We start from the raw sequence: 17,199 nt of genomic DNA, 5'->3' as shown, positions 1-17,199 counted from the left end.
ACCCAGAAGCCTATTTCTAAACATTGCGTAAAAAGTGTTAGGTGAAACAACTTGTATAATGCTTACGCAATAATAAGGCGCCCTCCCGGGAAAAGGTTGTTGCGGGCTTCCTTCTTAGGCAGTGATGGAAAGAGCTCGGAAAATAAAACCAGCCTGGCGCTCGCTTATGACCTCCCACAAATCTCCTCTCATTATTAATGCCGCCCACAGGTATACACAAGCTTCGAATAGATAACTATACGCGCTATCGTCATCCGCGTTCGGATTGCCATGCGTAATCCGTATTCTTAAAAGCTTCAAACACAGAAAGACGCAACTATGCCGCGAATCGAAAGCCGAGAACACCTTTCTTCAGGTCATCCAGTAACTCGTGGAGATTTTTGCCGCAAGAAAAGCAAGGAAGACAGCCATCGAAGCGTGGGAAACGCGCCCATCGATTAGGCGGCCGTATTATTAAAGGAACTTCATGCTGCGTTGTATCTCTTACTCCAAATCACCACCCACGTGAAAGAAAACCGTTTGCAGCATAATGTTTGCTATCGTGACGCTCGATCACCGTAGTAAGTGTTGTCAGTTTCGAGGGATTAACGTCCCAAAGCGACTCCGGCTATGAGGGAAGCCGTAGTGAAGGGCTCCGGAAATTTCGTTCACCCTTGGGGTTCTTTAACGTGCACTGATGTCGCACAGTACAATTATGTACTGTAATTTCGCCTCACTCGAAATTTGGCCGCCACGGCTGCGATCTAACCCGCGTCTTTCGTGTCGGCAGCCGATCATCGCTGTAATACCAACTTTAACTGGTCACTAACAGCATACCATTTTACTGCGGAAACAATACCAGTGTCGCAATGCGAAAGCTCGGCGTCTGTAAGTCTTTAGCCTCGAAAAATGAAGCTTCCATCCACCGGCCACCTCTCCACTGCTTTTCCTCAGGTACGTGACTTCCCGCCCCCCTGCCTTCCCTCCTCAATCCTTGATCCACTTCCCAACTCGATCCTTGCCTGCCGGATGGATGGATGGAAAAGCGTCCCCTTTGAAACGGGTGGGAGCAGCTGCCAGCATGCTCGTTTTTTTGTTCATTTTTATATATCCTTAAGGATGTTATAAATCGGTCTATAAATTCGCCATTTTCTTTATATACATTTTTAATTCTACACTTAAAGCCTTATGTCACCCCTGCTTGTGAGCTGTCAATCTTTCAATCGCTTTTTTCTAACTTTCACAGCAGGGAGAGTAACCACACCTTCATCGCATCCGGCTGTATGCCACCATATTACCAAGAGAAGGCAAGCGTAGCAGGGCCCGGCCGAAAGTTAGGTGGGCGGATGAGATTAAGAAGTTTGAGGGCATACGGTGGCCGCAGCTGGCAAAGGAGAGGGTTAATTGGGAAGACATTGAAGAGGACTTTGCCGTGAAGTGGGCGTAGTCAGGATGATGATGATGGTATTAGATAATAAGATGTTTAATGGTTTCTTCGCCCCCTAGAAGCGCCCTCCACCACCTAACCGTCGAACTTATAGCTTGAAGAAACATCTCCCACCACGAACACGCCAGCCCAAGTACTTCGGCCATTTACAAGGCCTCCACACATTAGAACGGAGCAAAAAATTGACTGCGAAATCGGATTCTAATTGCAGTAGGACAGCCAGCTGTCCTTAACGAGCAGCTGCTTTGCACCCCACCACCCCACTAGCTGGGCTGCTGCCAACCAATCCATCGCCACCCTCGGCTTAACTCGGCCCACTTTCACCCATTAAAGAAATTGTCCCGCTTGCGTGAAACCTCGGCTTAGACTAAGAGAGTTCTTTACAGTAAAACACTCAAAGTCATCATCGAGAGTGGATTGAACTGCTTTCATACAGTGGTGTATCAGATGTCTGATTGTCCTGTAGTTTTTTTAGCTGGTAGCAGTGAAGTGGAACTTGTGCCTTCAGGAGCAGCGGTAGAAAAATAACCGCATTAGCAGCCCGCATTTAAAAGAGGAACAAAAGCAAAACGCTCCCAAGACCTCTCTAAAGCTACCTTGCATGAGATGGGGCTTGATGCGCCATTTTGGACAAGCTTACCGCCATGCAAATGAGAGCAATGAAAAGCTATGTGCCGTCGAATGCGGTCTTAAGCACATGCCGTAAAGAAAGACTTGCGCAAGAAATAATTTCTTTCTGTTTTCCACCAGAATGTGAAAATTAAACAGTCGTTAGAATGAGCAAGCAAGTACTGATCACTTGTGAATTCTATTAGACTCTGACACTCCTGCGCGAGGGTGCCAAAAGGAAATGGTACTTGATATGTTGCTTTTGAGGCAATCGTGAGTAATTGCTCAAATGCTGATACTTGAGGTCAGTACCATTCCACATTTATAATTTCATTATTTTACACTGATCTGCAATTAAAATGGGCAGTGATGCAGTAACATGAAGGTATGCGGCAGCCTGACGATACTCTCAATACGTTTAATGCAAAAAAATAGAAGCAAACATAAGTACCGTATTTACTGATGTTTAGCTCGACATGTTTTTTTTTTAATAATGTGGTGTCCGCCTTGAAGCGTCAACAAGTATATAAAACGGGGCCAGTTAGAGGTACAAAATAGGCTGAAAAAGCGTGAAGAACAACGGAGAGAACGACTCGGACGACAGTACTGTAAATGCAGCTGGCTTCTGACAGTTACTCAGCAAAGGTTTCGCGAGTTCTTTGCTAACAAAGGAACTAGCGCAGAACATTCTTATATCACGCCGATACGAAAACGCGCGAAGCCCAACAGCGCCCTTTTCGTGCCGTTCGCAGGTTGTAAACCCGCAACAATATTAGCCTGTCGCCCAGCCGAGCGGTGATTCTGTGCCGCTGAACATTGGCGTTCGTTCTCGGCAGCACGCAAGCGAGCCGTCACCTTACGCCCGGAGGCGGCGATAAATTTAGCCGCAGCCCGCCCGAGTTCAGTGCAGCCGAAAAGCGCCCGTCTGTCACGAGGAAAGCAGCGAGAGCGAGTGACGCTGTGGACGTCAAGAATGTGTGCGTAGCGTTAAGTAAGCGAAGTGAAAACCATAACATATCGCGTCTTCTGTGGAACGTTCCCCCGTACGAAGCGCCTTCGCGCTTGGCGCTGGGCGCCCGTCTTCGGGGATAATAATAATAATAATAATTGTTTTTTTGGGGAAAGGAAATGGCGCAGTATCTGTCTCATATATCTTTGGACACCTGAACCGCGCCGTAAGGGAAGGGATAAAGGAGGGAGTGAAAGAAGAAAGGAAGAGAGAGGTGCCGTAGTGGAGGGCTCCGGAATAATTTCGACCACCTGGGGATCTTTAACGTGCACTGACATCGCACAGCACACGGGCGCCTTAGCGTTTTTCCTCCATAAAAACGCAGCCGCCGCGGTCGGGTTCGAACCCGGGAACTCCGGATCAGTAGTCGAGCGCCCTAACCACTGAGCCACCGCGGCGGGGCCCGTCTTCGGGGATGAGTTTCTCAAAGCGGTGCCTCATCGTAGGTGGTGAGATGATCCGATCTCCTTTATTGTGTGTTGGCGGTTCCCGGCTTCCGTGGGTCGACCTGTGCGACGTAACAGTTTTTTTTCCGTTCCTGAAGTTACGGGGTTGATATGTACGACGAATCTGCCAGTATGCGGTAGATACGGTGGTTTATAATGTTAGCTAAGTCTCAAGTTTGCGTTTCATAAGTACAGTGATTTCCGGTATGCGGTACAAGGACGACTCCTATTAAAAAGTCGAAACATTCCGGTTAGCAGACTACCTATAACGTGGGCTTGTAGTTTTATTAAAATAATATGGTATTAAATTCTCAATACTTATTCGATAGCGAACTCTTGAGATACTTGCGTTTTGCGCACAGATACAGTTCTATGCATAGGCTGCGGAGCTTGCTTCTGTTGAATATATGTCGAACGCGGATTCTCTAGTAAACAAAAAATTTATTTCGCCAAAGATTAAGCCCTGTGTACTGTACACCGTATTCTGGACTCTATACCAGAAATTAAGGTACCATCGACGTCTAAAATAGGCCGCCTGAGAAGAGTTCTTGCGGATAATACTATTGTTTTTCAAGCTTTTATCAGAAACGAACGCAAGGAGGAAAGCTGCAGGCGCAATCTGTGAATGTTTCTTTGGGGCAGTGCCTTCGATGCTTGAAGTTTTTCGCTTGAATTCTGTTAACCATAACATGCAATAACTCTTCTTCACAAGAATCACAATGATCTGCAAAAAATTGAACCGCTATACGGAACAGAAGTGAAGTGTAATACGCCCCAATACACCTGCACGAAAACACTTCTCAAAAGCCCATGAAGCATTGAAGGAGTTGTTTGTGTAGCAACAGGAGAAGCTCGGTGTGCAACAGCAAACATCGGACTCAACTTTAAACTGAAGCTTTGAAGTGAAACGCTGAAGTGGCACAATTAGGATTAAAGTTAGAAGGTGTCGTTAAAGGTGCAGCTGAAGGCGTTATTCGTCTTACGGCTTTAAACTGCGAATCATTCAGCTCATAAAGCGTTCTTAGTCACAGCCAAGCTTCCTTCGATTTCAGCCTCTCTTTTAATGTCCCGAATCATCCAAGCCTCGCGGAGAACTCTGCCTACGCATTTCTCCCTTGAACCTGGAATGCCTACAAGTACTTAAGACATAAGATCGTAGGATGAGTCTCTTGTTCAGGGTGCGATAAACACTAAAACACTGCCTGCACACTGCAAACGATGACACGTACAGCCACTCCTCAGCTTGCCGTTGTCTACCACACAAAAACGCTCTTAAAACGCTATCCCATCTACTACGCAACTTGGAAGACGGGAATAAGCAGGTCCCTTTTGCAATTCTTTCCATGCATTGCTGGACGCGGGAAATTGCCCGGGAATACCGACAAAGTGGCACGGACCCAGGATGAAGAGACTGGCGTAACGCCGAGAGCTGCCGAGCAAATATTTTTATACTGCTCACCCAGAAACTGGCGAAGCATAAAGGGTAAAACGAAGTGGCGAAAGTATCTGGCACGGAGGTGAACATAAAAGCGTTCTGTATTAATTATTCTGGAGGGAGGTGGAACTGAGGAGGAGAGGAAAGAAAAAAAAAGCAAATAGAGATGAGGAATCAGACGCGAACAAGATAAAACAGGAATTAAAAAAATAAATTGAATCAATGTTGCCCCCAGGAAAGAAGCGGACCGGTCAGACCACGGAGAAAGGGGCGTTTAAAAATCAAGTGCATCAATCTCATCAGGAGATCATTAAACTTCGTTTGAATGGTATTTCATATGAGAATGATATCAGCTTAGATGATAGAGATGTGTGAAAGCAAATAGTTTATTTTTTTTCCTGCTACAGCGTGCCGGATGGCATAAAGTATTATCTACAAATATAGATACACACTGGACTCTCGAAGGAAGTTTCTGGTAATCGCCTTAGTTCATTATTTTGTATCAAACACACGCATGCGGTCATTCACACATCTGCACGTTTGATATTCACTGTAACTTAAGAATCTCATTAATTACGCTGACGTGGCACTCATCAAATTGATTCAGGTCTTTCCTGCAAAGAAAACTGACCTCGTGGTAAAACTTTGCTGTTAATGTCTCTGGGAGCCTTGTAAACGGCAGGAAAAGAGCACTGACCCCAATTTTTATAACAAAGACACCTCAAGAACTGCATGACGCAAACTGGACCGCTCCTTTCGAAAACTGTCAATATATGCGCCAATCATATTCATACCCACAATCAACGCCATGTACGCTATATAAAAATGCCTCCGCAAAAAAAAAATATTATTCAAATTTTAAATCACTGCATGTACTAACAGTTCACGCATTTTGTATGACAAATTTATGTGTATATGAATGGCCGAAAAATGAGTGCTGTATATGTTCGAGTCTGGGGCTACGCAAGGGTAACATCAGTGCACAATCTTCTAACACTCAGGCAACTTGAGGAGACTTCGCCGCCGAATTTTCACATCTTGTTGATGCTCTTGATCGTTCAATACCGAGACCGCATCTACATACGTTAGCATATTTTAGTTACACAAACGGTCACTTCGGTACTTCTTTGGAGAAAAGGTGCTGAGTATAATAATCTGATATCCAGTTCAGGGTAATAAATTTTGACGTACTAAAGTGCTCTGAGTCCGGTCACATATTCGCTTAATGAAATTTGGAGCATATACTTAATGCAGGATTTCCGAAATGTTGCTCCTGCATGTCGCTCTCGTTGAGTGGCTTTCGCTTTTCTCTGCTGAGCCGATGGTCTCGAGATCGAAACCCGCGTGTGGCGGTCACCTTTCAGCGCGGGCGAAGTGCAAAAAGTGATGACGGCTTAGCATTGCTAAGCATGAAATAATGTGCGAAAGTTGATGCTCGCAGGCGGACACCACCGCCATCTGTGGTTGCTGCGAAGGCACAGGCGCGTTGTCCATGTCGGAGCAGACTGAGTCACCCCGGGCTTGTCACGCTAGATTTAAAGTCTCAACCACTTTGCTCGTCTCCACTTAATGAACTGAGTCTCTAACTTTTCATCGTCATTACCAATTTTCCGAAAGGACACCGGCGGGATGTTCCTCTAGTGCCTCATTTCTGTGACAATGTTGGCACCGCCAACGCATTTTAAAATTGAAAATTCGTTTTTGAGGAAAGGAAATGGTGCAGTAACTGTCTCACATATCTCGATGGACACCCAAACCGCGCCGTAAGGAAAGGCATAAAGGAGGGATTAAGAGAAGAGGTGCCGTAGCGGAGGGCTCCGGAATAATTTCGACCACCTGGGTATCTTTAACGTGCACTGACATTGCACAGCACACGGGCGTCTTTTGCGTTTCGCCTCCATAGAAACTTGGCCGCCGCAGTCGGGTTCGAACCCGGGTACTGCGGCTCAGTAGCCGTGCGCCCTAACCACTCAGCCACTGCGACGGGTTCCAGTGCCGCGTTTCTGCCGGTGCTTGCAGTGCACATGTCTCTGTCACTACCGCCACGTAGCCCAAAGCTCCAATGAGGTGTTTATTGACCCAGGGAGTCAGTTATGCGCGTTTCCTTTCCTTTCGTGAATGTCTCATAGGCTTCCCGTCCACCTGCTGATTTAGCGGGGTAGGAAGGTATTAGTGCTTTTTACGCACGGATGGAAGTTGATGAAGTCGAAGACGTGCAGTGCACAGAGTGAAAGTGTGGCAGTTTAACACGAGGCGTGATCGGTTGCGTCGATAGCATAGTGTCTTCGTGCTGTGGTCACCGAAGCTAATCTGTCCGCGCCGCCGCGGGTTCGAAATCCAGTCGCTGCAATATTTATTTTATTAAGGCGCAAGCCGTTCTTGGCTGATGAATGGCGTTGACAGAAGTTGTAGGCGGAAGCTGTAGACGGAAGTTGTACACAAAAGTATCCACGCGAGCTGTCAATCATAAGTTGTATGATAATTAAAATAAAATGTAAAAGTTGATTAAGCAACAGTTCATAAGCAACATATATGTAATGATAGTAGTGAAAGTTAGTAAATAGATCGTAAACAATAAATTGTAGAAGTTGATTAAGCAACAGTTCATAAGCAACATCAATGTAATGATAGTAGTGAATGTTAGTAAATTGATTGTAAAAAATTGTTATCGATAGTGATAGTGATAGCTACTGATAGTCACACTTAGTGCTAAAGATAGATAGTGGCAGTGATTTTACAATGATAGCTGCCGAGAGTGATACAGATAAATAGTGATAATGGTGGTCACAGTGATGATGACAGCGATTGTGATAGTTGATTATAGCGATGATGATGATGGCATCGGTGGGTAAAATAAAAAATAAAACAAAAGGAAATATTATGAAAGTAAAAATGTGAAAAAAAAACCAATCAACTAATAAACATAATAAAAATAATAAAAGAAAAATAAATAAACAATTGAATGAAAAAGAGATGAAAGGAAAAGGCATGCGCATATCCGCTCTTAAGCAGACTTATGTGCAATCCAGTAATTTCTTTCTTAGGTATCTGAGGGGCATCCGACAGATATCGCGTTTTTCAAAATTGCCAGTGAAGTGGGGCTTTCGAAATAAAATATCCGTATGCTGCGTAAAATTCGAGCACTGTGTAAAGAACCATTAGGCCGAAATTAATTCAGAGCCCTCCACTATGCCGCATCACATAGCACAGGTGCTGCAGCGTCGCGATATTGAACTCCATGGATCAGAAAAACATTTCGCACAGAGTGGTAGTCTGAAGCGTACCCACCTTCCCTTTCCCCGAAAAGCTGGTCTTCCTCCTGTGTATGAATCTGCGTTGGCTTAGCTGACGCAGTGGCAAAACAAACGAGTCGTTTACTTTAGCGACAACTGCCCCTACTCTGCGGTTGAAAACAATGCTTTTCGAATTCTAACTTTATGTCTGCATTTTATGCCGCACTCAGAGCTACACTCATATAAGGATGCGTCAATGCAGAACACTCCAAGAAACAAAATATTCGCGATCTCACAAAAAATAGTAAAATGTACATATAGTCTATATCAGGGGTGCCCAAACTGCAGCTGACGAGCCGAGTGTGGCTCCTGGCGTGTCCAAGTGCGGCTCGGGACTCCCTGGCGTCTGTAATCCCAATGTCCCCCCCCCCCTTCCCTTTTTGCCTTTAAAGACAGTAGTAGTAGTAGTAGTGGTAGTAGTAGTAGCAGTAGAGTGTATTTGGGACAAAAATATACAAAATTTGTCCGGGGTGAAGCAAACACCTTAAAGGTGCTTGCTTCACGAATGGGGCATCGCATTGCAAAGGCACAGTGTACAATAATTTAATGAGTGGGACTCACTTTACCACCAGCTACGCTGAAAGAAGTTTTTAGACAGAATTGTTACACCTCCCTTTGTATTGCGCCTCTTCGCTAAAAAAATTTTTTTATGGCTCTTTGAATATTCGTTTATGGCCACCCTTCATCTACTGTGCAATAAAACCGGATTAGTAAAGAGTTTGCTAGCCTCTGTTGATCAAGGCAGCTTATCGTAGCCGCGCACAAAGACGACAAGTCGGCCAAGGCGGCGCAGACTCGCTAATGCCCACGAAGAGCAGACGGTCTGTGCGGCGCGTCAAGCACAGAAAGAAGCGAGGGATGCTGAGCGCGCTGCCCAGTACGATAAAGAAAAACGGCTGCAAGCGGCGGCACACAAAACACAAAACGCTGCGTGTGAAGCCGAGCGAGCCATCGAGGCAAGAAAAGCGGCTAATTGCAACCGCTCCTCATGCCGAAAAAGCAGCCAGTAAGAGAGACGGCACCTGCTGCTTAGTACGATGAAAAAAAAAGGAACGATTGAAGATGGGGGAACGTACGGCAGCCGAAAGCCCGGACGAAAAAAAGTCTGTGGCTGCCACAATCTACGAGGTGTGCGAGAACTGATTACGTATTTCCTGCACTGCACTGCATACGTATATTTACTCCCGACGACGAGATTATATATTATATCTAATATCGTCGTCAAGAGTAACTAATCGACAAGATTATATATAATCTCGTTGTCAAGTGTAACTAATCTCGTCTTCGTGAGTAACTATAAGAATGCAGGGCAGTGCAGGAAATACGTAATCAGTTCTCGCACACGTCATAGATGGTGGCAGCCGCAGACTTTTTTCGTGAGGGCTTTCGGCTGCCGTACGTTCCCCCATCTTCAATCGTTTCTTTTTTTTTTTTCATCGTACTCAGCAGCAGGCGTCGTCTCTCTTACTGGCTGCTTTTTCGGCATGAGGAACGATTGCAATTAGCCGCTTTCCTTGCCTCGATAGCTCGCTCGGCTTCACACGCAGCGTTTTGTGTTTTGTGTGCCGCCGCTTGCAGCCGTTTTTCTTTATCGCACCGGGCAGCGCGCTCAGCATCCCTCGCTTCTTACTGTGCTTGACGCGCCGTAGAGAGCGTCTGCTCTTCATCGGCATTAGCGAGTCTTTGTGCCGCCTTGGCCGACTTGTCGTCTTTGTGCGCTGCTACGATAAGCTGCCTTGATCAACAGAGGCTAGCAAACTCTTTGTAAATCCGATTTGATTACACAATCTCGTCAGCAGAGATCTGGCTAAATTACAACAGCACAACACTGAAAAGGTAACGGTTTACTAAGTAGCCCGCTGCTTTACAGTCGTTACTGGCGCCGAGCGGTTGGAAGTTCCGAACTAACTGATGAAAGCGACGACGACAGTTTAGCCGCTAGCAAGTGCTCAGCACTACTATCACCCACCGTTTGGAAGCCCAGACCTAACGGATAAAATAGGACAAAGACGACAATTCACAGCACTTAAAGCGAGCGAATACCATTCAGAGCACGCTGCGCGCAAGGCTGCAGCAACGGCCATGTGGACGAAGACATCGGGAAATGCAACACCCTGTTGGCGACGCTGGTTCGAGTGCCGATTGCGGCTATGTTATGGGAAAGGTCTTTTCTGCTTGATGCCGTTTCTTCTGAACATTTCGGATAGGTTAGGCTCAATATTAGGCCTCACATTCGCCTTAAGGTTTGCTGCTGCTTACGGATGATGGCGAGTACGGGAACCCAAAGCATTTTATTCCTAAGAGAAGCAGTTCACAAGGACAACTGCAAAAGAGATTAACTCGCTTGAAGGATGTGCTCAAACTTCTTATAATATTGCTCTGGTAAACACCCGTTTAGAGTACCGAACATGAGCCCTGAAATCAGGAGGGTGTGGCTGATAATTATTGGGAAGGAAACTGAAGCAAAGTTGAACATTCTGGAAAAGGGGCAACAGTTTACCATAGGCAGCGAGGTGCTCGTTGTGATAACGAAGTGCATAAATGTAGTGATGGCGAAAAAACAGCGCCGCGGCAGATTACCCGGTCCCTTGTCAACGCTCTGTTTTTTTTGTCATTAGAATCTACAAAGCAGCTTAACTCTGTGTTTTAATTACTTCATCACTTAAGGATAGCAGTGGACGCGGATCACTATTCATGATTATGAAGTTGTCAAGGGAATAAGAATCGCTTGGAGCGAGTTTGTTAGGTACTCCATATCATGGCTAGAAGCTTACTGGTATTGCGCAGTTGGAAAATACATAATAGTTGTGACATCCCAGTACTCACCTACGGGGCAGGAACTTTGAGAAAAAAATGTTCAGATCTAAAGTGGAGACAACGCAGCATGTATTGTACGAAAAAGATACACAGAACGTTAAGACACAGCGAGAGAAGGGCGGGGGGGAAAATGGCTAATTGATGATATTCTTGCTAAAATCAAGATGTCGACGTGGGAAAGAAGTATAAACAGGAGAACAAATGACCAGTGGTCCCCTGAGATAACAGAGCGGATTTTAACAGACGGTAAACTTTTCAAAGAGCGGTACAGAGTAACGTGGGTAGATGATTAGGATTTTAGAAAGTTAGTACATTGTATGGAAATAAACTACTGAAATTGAGTTTGAGGTTTATTTCTTTCAAGGTTGGAAGAGAGAACTGTGACAAAATGCGGTGAAACTGACGAGGTCACAGTTCTGCAAAACAGTCAGTACAGCAGTACTCAGCACAGAAATTCAAAATATTAACAGAGCATAATAGCAAATAAATAGTTACATCAAATGCCAGTATTTTGGCGCAAATATGACATGTACAAAAAGACAGTACACTAAAAACCAAGGCAGTCTATAAACATGACACGAAAACACTTAAGAGACTCGTACCATCTACTTATCACAAAAACAAAAAACGCTTAGTGGGGAAAAATTTAAAAAGATGAGTTATTGAGAACAACTAGAATCTAGTAACTGAGCTTTTGTTTTCCCTAAATAGTCCGGTTTTAGGGACTAAGTGTCTTTGTTGCCGGAGGGGATAAATATGAAGAGGGCGTACGACCTATGGGATACTATAATGATTGCTATGGATGTATTGCAACGAGCGAAATATGTAGACATGGAATGCTTTCACCAGATTACACTTATGATACAGTGGGGATGTTGACAAGTTTTCTGGTCTGCCATAGCACCCTTCAATAGCTTGCAGGGCCTCTGTTTTGCAAAAGCAACAACTTCGGGAATTTATTCAAAATGGTGGCGCCCCACAGCATTGCACAATAAGATAAATTGGAAAAAAAATAGTGCTAGTACGTAGACATTTCTAGGGAAATGGTTAAGAGGCTGCTGACCCGGTAAAGGCAACCAAAAGTTTTACTAAAGTTAGTGGCAACTTGTGAAATGATGATAGATTTTTTATGGCCCAAAGAAATCTATGGCCTAAGAGCGCCATGGCACAATGCATTTTCGACTTTTCAAGATAGGGTGAAAGACCCATTTCCCCAAGCATTTCACCGTAAATAAGCCGAGCACCAGACCAGGGGAAAACCTGTTCACATTGCATCACCCGGTGGGCACCCGCCGGCACTGGGGATCGAACCCGGCACCTTCCGCATGCGAGGCGGATATTCAAACGACTAGGACACCGCGGCAATGTGAAGTTTACCTTTCCGGGAGATTCAACGAGGGCGGAAGCATTCGTAACAGCGATATACGCCATTGCGTTGTTCTTCGAACGACTAGGCCACCGCTGCGGTGCAACTTGTGAAATATGTGTGTTCCAAAATAAACGCTCATTGAAAAAATTGGAATAATGGGGCCGCAGCTGCGCTGTACAGGGCTGCATGGAAATCAAAAGGAAGCGCCTTTGTGCTGCTGTGGATGCTGTTGGCCTAATGCTGATGATGATTATTACCCGCTTGCGTTTTTCCTCTATACCATACTTTTTTTTGTTATCATCGCACCTATCCCTCTTCTTCTTCCTTTCTTTCCTCCTTTACTTATTTTCTGGTGTTCTTTTTTTGTTTTTTTCACAAACTTAGAAGGTGGTTCTTAAATTCTCGCGAGGCCAGACAGACGGTCGTGTTTCAGGGGTCATAATTTGCCTTTATTTTGCTCGATGTGCCGTCGGCAGTCTTGTTTAGAGGTATCCCGGTTAGTATCCTGTTTCTGCCCTATAAGGAAGTTACCTAATAAAAAATATCATGAGTGAATTATCTTGATTTTTCAACCACTTGCTGATCTATAATTAGTTGAATAACGCATGAACCTATCAAGATGCAAGAAGCACAAAATACGCTCGTACTTATCGCTTGCTTCCTTGTGTTCATTGCTTACCGTCGTTGCTTATATATATATATATATATATATATATATATATATATATATATATATATATATATATATATATATATATATATATATATATAAATACCTCGTGGTCTTCTTTCACCTGTTTCGCCATGGCTTCTTGTTGTAAGACAGACGCAGTGCCTCATTATTTCTACCTTCTCTCAGTACCCATCATTCAGTGCATCGTTGCCAGATGGTCGATCATTAGTGTCTTCTTTTTATTTTTAAAGCCGGTCATCATACATTTTTTTTTTGCAAGTGCACAAGCATTCTATGTAACTCTTGCCCGATATTTTCAGTAATAAATAATGATTAAACTCATGGTTGCCAATTGATCGCAGCGAAAACGTCGTTCCTTTTAAGCATGCACTCAAGAAAACAAGAATGCAGCAAAGGTTTTGTTACTCAATTTTAGTGGTATCGTTTTATCAAGTTTTATTGGAGAACTAGCTGTGTGCTGAACCCGCCGGAAATTGCCATTGCCATTACGCATGCTTCTTCTGCTCTTCTTTTACGCATTGTCTGCCGTACCATTGATCATTTCCCCGATCAGAAATCTTTTCTTAAAATCACGCATATAGATTTTTTTAGTCTGTAGGTTTTTAATCAAAGTGTCGAAGGACCTGTGATGTATTGCGCACTTCCCTGAAAATCCCGCTTTCTTGTAGCTAATTAAGATGTCGTTTTAAACGGCTTTGGTTGGAAATTGCTTTAAAATACACTCTAGCATACCGCAAACCTAGGTTACGACGAGATTGTATATTTTACTAGTTCAGTCAAGATGGTCATTTGATGCTAAAGAACGCGTATTAATTCCTAAAAAGCGCGGTATAGTTACCGACGTCAGCCCGCGTGGCGAAAACTGCACATTGGGAAATTATGAGTCAGCAGGAATGTCCTGTCACGCAGTTGTCAACGAGTGAATGTGGAAATGTAAGTCGAACCTCAACACAAATATATAGTTACCTAGCAATATAGGGGAGGAAACCGGAGCGTTATTGCGGGGGGGGGGGTGTTTGCTGACGGCCGAATGAGCGACCCATAGACAGGGTTCGACGTGAGCGTGCATGGGTTCATGGGTTCTGTTTTGCGGGGTGGGGCTATTCCTGATTCTTCAGTGAGTGTGGTTTTGTAGAAAACCTCGATCCGGTGAGTGCGAAGAGGCCTCAGCGAAAGCGGCCGCGACACACGGCCCGTAACTTGTGTTAGTGTTAGTGTTGTTAGTTAGTTGTGTTAGATAGCGTTGTGTTAGTGTAGGTAGTTGCTGGCGGCTCTGTCCATTCCGCCAGAATCATTATCCTTGCGTTTATCCTAAATGCATCATGGTTCTTGGTTCTTGCAAGTGAGCTCCCGGGTGAGCTTCCTCTCATGAATGCGATTTGCTATACAATTCTATCGTACCCCTTTTTATTTCACAACTTATTTCGCAGTTGACGGCTTCCTGTTATGAGATGCGGGTACGCGGGCTCCGACTCTTACCGTAGCATGTGCGCAATCAGTGATATGGGGAAAGGCAAGAGGAAAAAAAAAGTTTGGAAATCGTTAAACGAATAATGTTCTCTGTCAGGAGCAAGAACCGCACCGTTCGTCTGTGCCTGGTGTAGGCCGTACTGTATTCTCATTTGTTGTAGTTTGCCACATGCAACACGTTGCCTCGGACTTTAATTCTACTTATCGCCTCAGTTCGATTGGCCTCTCATGTCAGCATTAAAAGGCTGTGTTCGGACATTTTAATTTGACGGTCGCTGTTTACAGAGGAAGCTACCATGATGTTTTTTCCAAACACAATTGCTTCATATTTCGCAGCAACGACAAAAAGAAAAAAAAGTGTCTCCAAACAAGCGACGGCGTGCGCTTTGCGGTGCCCGTGTTCGGACATTTTATGTTTTGCAATAACGCTCCTTCACCGCCTATACGGCAATGTCAGTGGGAGCGGTGCCGCGATGTCAGCAGCATCAGCAGACTGGTAACGTCGTTACACATCTCGAAAAACGTCGAGACTTTTTGTGCTCTCCTAAGACGAAGAACTGCCGAGGAAAGCAGGAGTAGGGACCAAAATAAACAAGTAAAACTACCACCTCTGCTTAGAACTTTCGCAAGCAATTTCGCGCGCGAAATGTTTCGGAGCGACGCAAGTTCAGACTCACTCATAAAAAAGGAAGTGAATACCAGCGCAAGATTGATGTGACAAAAGCTTTTATCTCGTGGGCGTTGCTTCGGCAGGCTCTCTTTGAGTCCGGTTGATGGAGAGACAAAGAACAAAACATAGCCTACCAGTCGAGTGGACGGTGTTAGAGATGGGGCTTCTATCCCACCACTGCCATCAGTTGTTAGATGTGGGCCCCTAGTTGGCCTGAACATTCTTGGCATGTTGGCGTTCTCCGTCCGTAACGGCTCCTCCGCGGCCAGGAGAATCTCGATCGGCCAGTGGTCACAATCACTGGCCGAGGAGAGAGGGACTTGAGTTGTAGCGTTGGAGGTCATTCTTGATTTTGTCTGCGAGCACAGAACAGAGTCCTAAACCTTGTTCAATGGAGTCATTAATCGAAACCAGCCACTCAACATGGCGCCACTCCCCAGGCAGTGCACGAAATTCATCCGGGAGCCGCCAGGCTGTTATGCAATACGACTGCATTGTCGGCATAAACGCAAGCACAAAATTTTCTAGCTGACAACAATACTCGCGGCTACTAAGTTCAGCTTCCATGTTTGCCAAATTGGCTGCCAAAGCCCGATTCGTTGCACACGACTTGCAGAGCGGTAGCAAATTTGGAAGCACAACAAGAAGAATAATAATGACGACACTACGCAAAAAACAACAACAAACAAGCAAACAAACAAACAAACAATCTGGCATCACAATTTTGCCCGAATTTAGGACAAAGCGAACGTCCGCGTCTGATCTGAGGTCGCCAAAGACAGACTGCCACGTTGTACGATCAGCGGTGGTGTGTCAAAGCCAACAAATTTTTTATTGGAAACTCTACTCCCTATCATTCAAACCTGTGATCCCCCTATACCACCCGAATATCGATATTTTGCTTAAAATTTGGCCCAGGCTCAAATTAATCCACTGGCTCTTTTCACTGAAGCTTGACGCTCGAGACTAATAATCAACTGTTTGAGTTGATCTCACAAAGATGTGACTGCGCATCGCAATCCTTTCTCAATCCCGTACTGGCGAGAGCCTTCTCTTAAACTCAATGAGTCAATTATACACCTCGTCACCATCACCTGCACAGAAAGCTGCTACAGCTGCTCTCCACAGAATTCTGTCGCCTCACTTCATTCGCTAACCAAATTCGGCTAGCTAACCAAGCGCCGCTAAACACAAGTACTCAAATGAGCACAAATATCTGTGCTTTCTTTGCCTGCGCCTGACATTAGCAACACTGCCGTTATGTAGCGAAAAACACTTGGTATCTCGACCAAGTCCTACATGTCTGAATCTACTAAAGATATAAAAGCAAACCTGTGCCAAATTTTCAGACACACACACACACACAAAAAAAAAACTTGCTAGCTCTCAGTGGTTCTACCTACACAAAGAGCTCATTGTCTGCTCGGGAACTATCTTCGCTGCACTCCTGTGGGTGCCTTTATCACTTGGTAGCATCCCAAAATTCACACGCGTCCCTTCTAACACAATGACACAATGACCTTTGTTTAAGTGTTAAGAAAACAGTAACACCTGATCAGATCCAAATCTTTGACCTAAGTCAAAATAGCATTTCCTTCCTCGAATTTACACGCACACAAACGAAAGAGTAATAATAAAAAAACAGCTACTTCGTATGGCTACGAGGGGTGAAACATGGCTCACTACCCCAGAATCGAAAGGATTAGTCTCTCAGCTGCGCCAGCCGGGGTCGCGCTCTGACTGATTGTACTGCTGTAAACTCGTGACAAAGGGCAACTGAAAAAAAACCATCCCTGATCGCTACTGTCATCTCCACAGCCCCTCGGCAGGCTCAAAAGGCCCTGATAGCACATGCAGTGTCGATAACCAACTCCGGGCGGACCGCGACCAGCGCGAGAAGCTGCCTTTTGTTCTCGTCTCAAGCAAGCTCGGCTACTCGCCCTGCGCGCTTCTTCGAATGC

This window comes from Amblyomma americanum, chromosome 7 (assembly GCF_052857255.1).
Source record: "Amblyomma americanum isolate KBUSLIRL-KWMA chromosome 7, ASM5285725v1, whole genome shotgun sequence".
Lineage (NCBI taxonomy): Eukaryota > Metazoa > Arthropoda > Arachnida > Ixodida > Ixodidae > Amblyomma > Amblyomma americanum.
Note: the sequence above shows the minus strand (reverse complement) of the source record.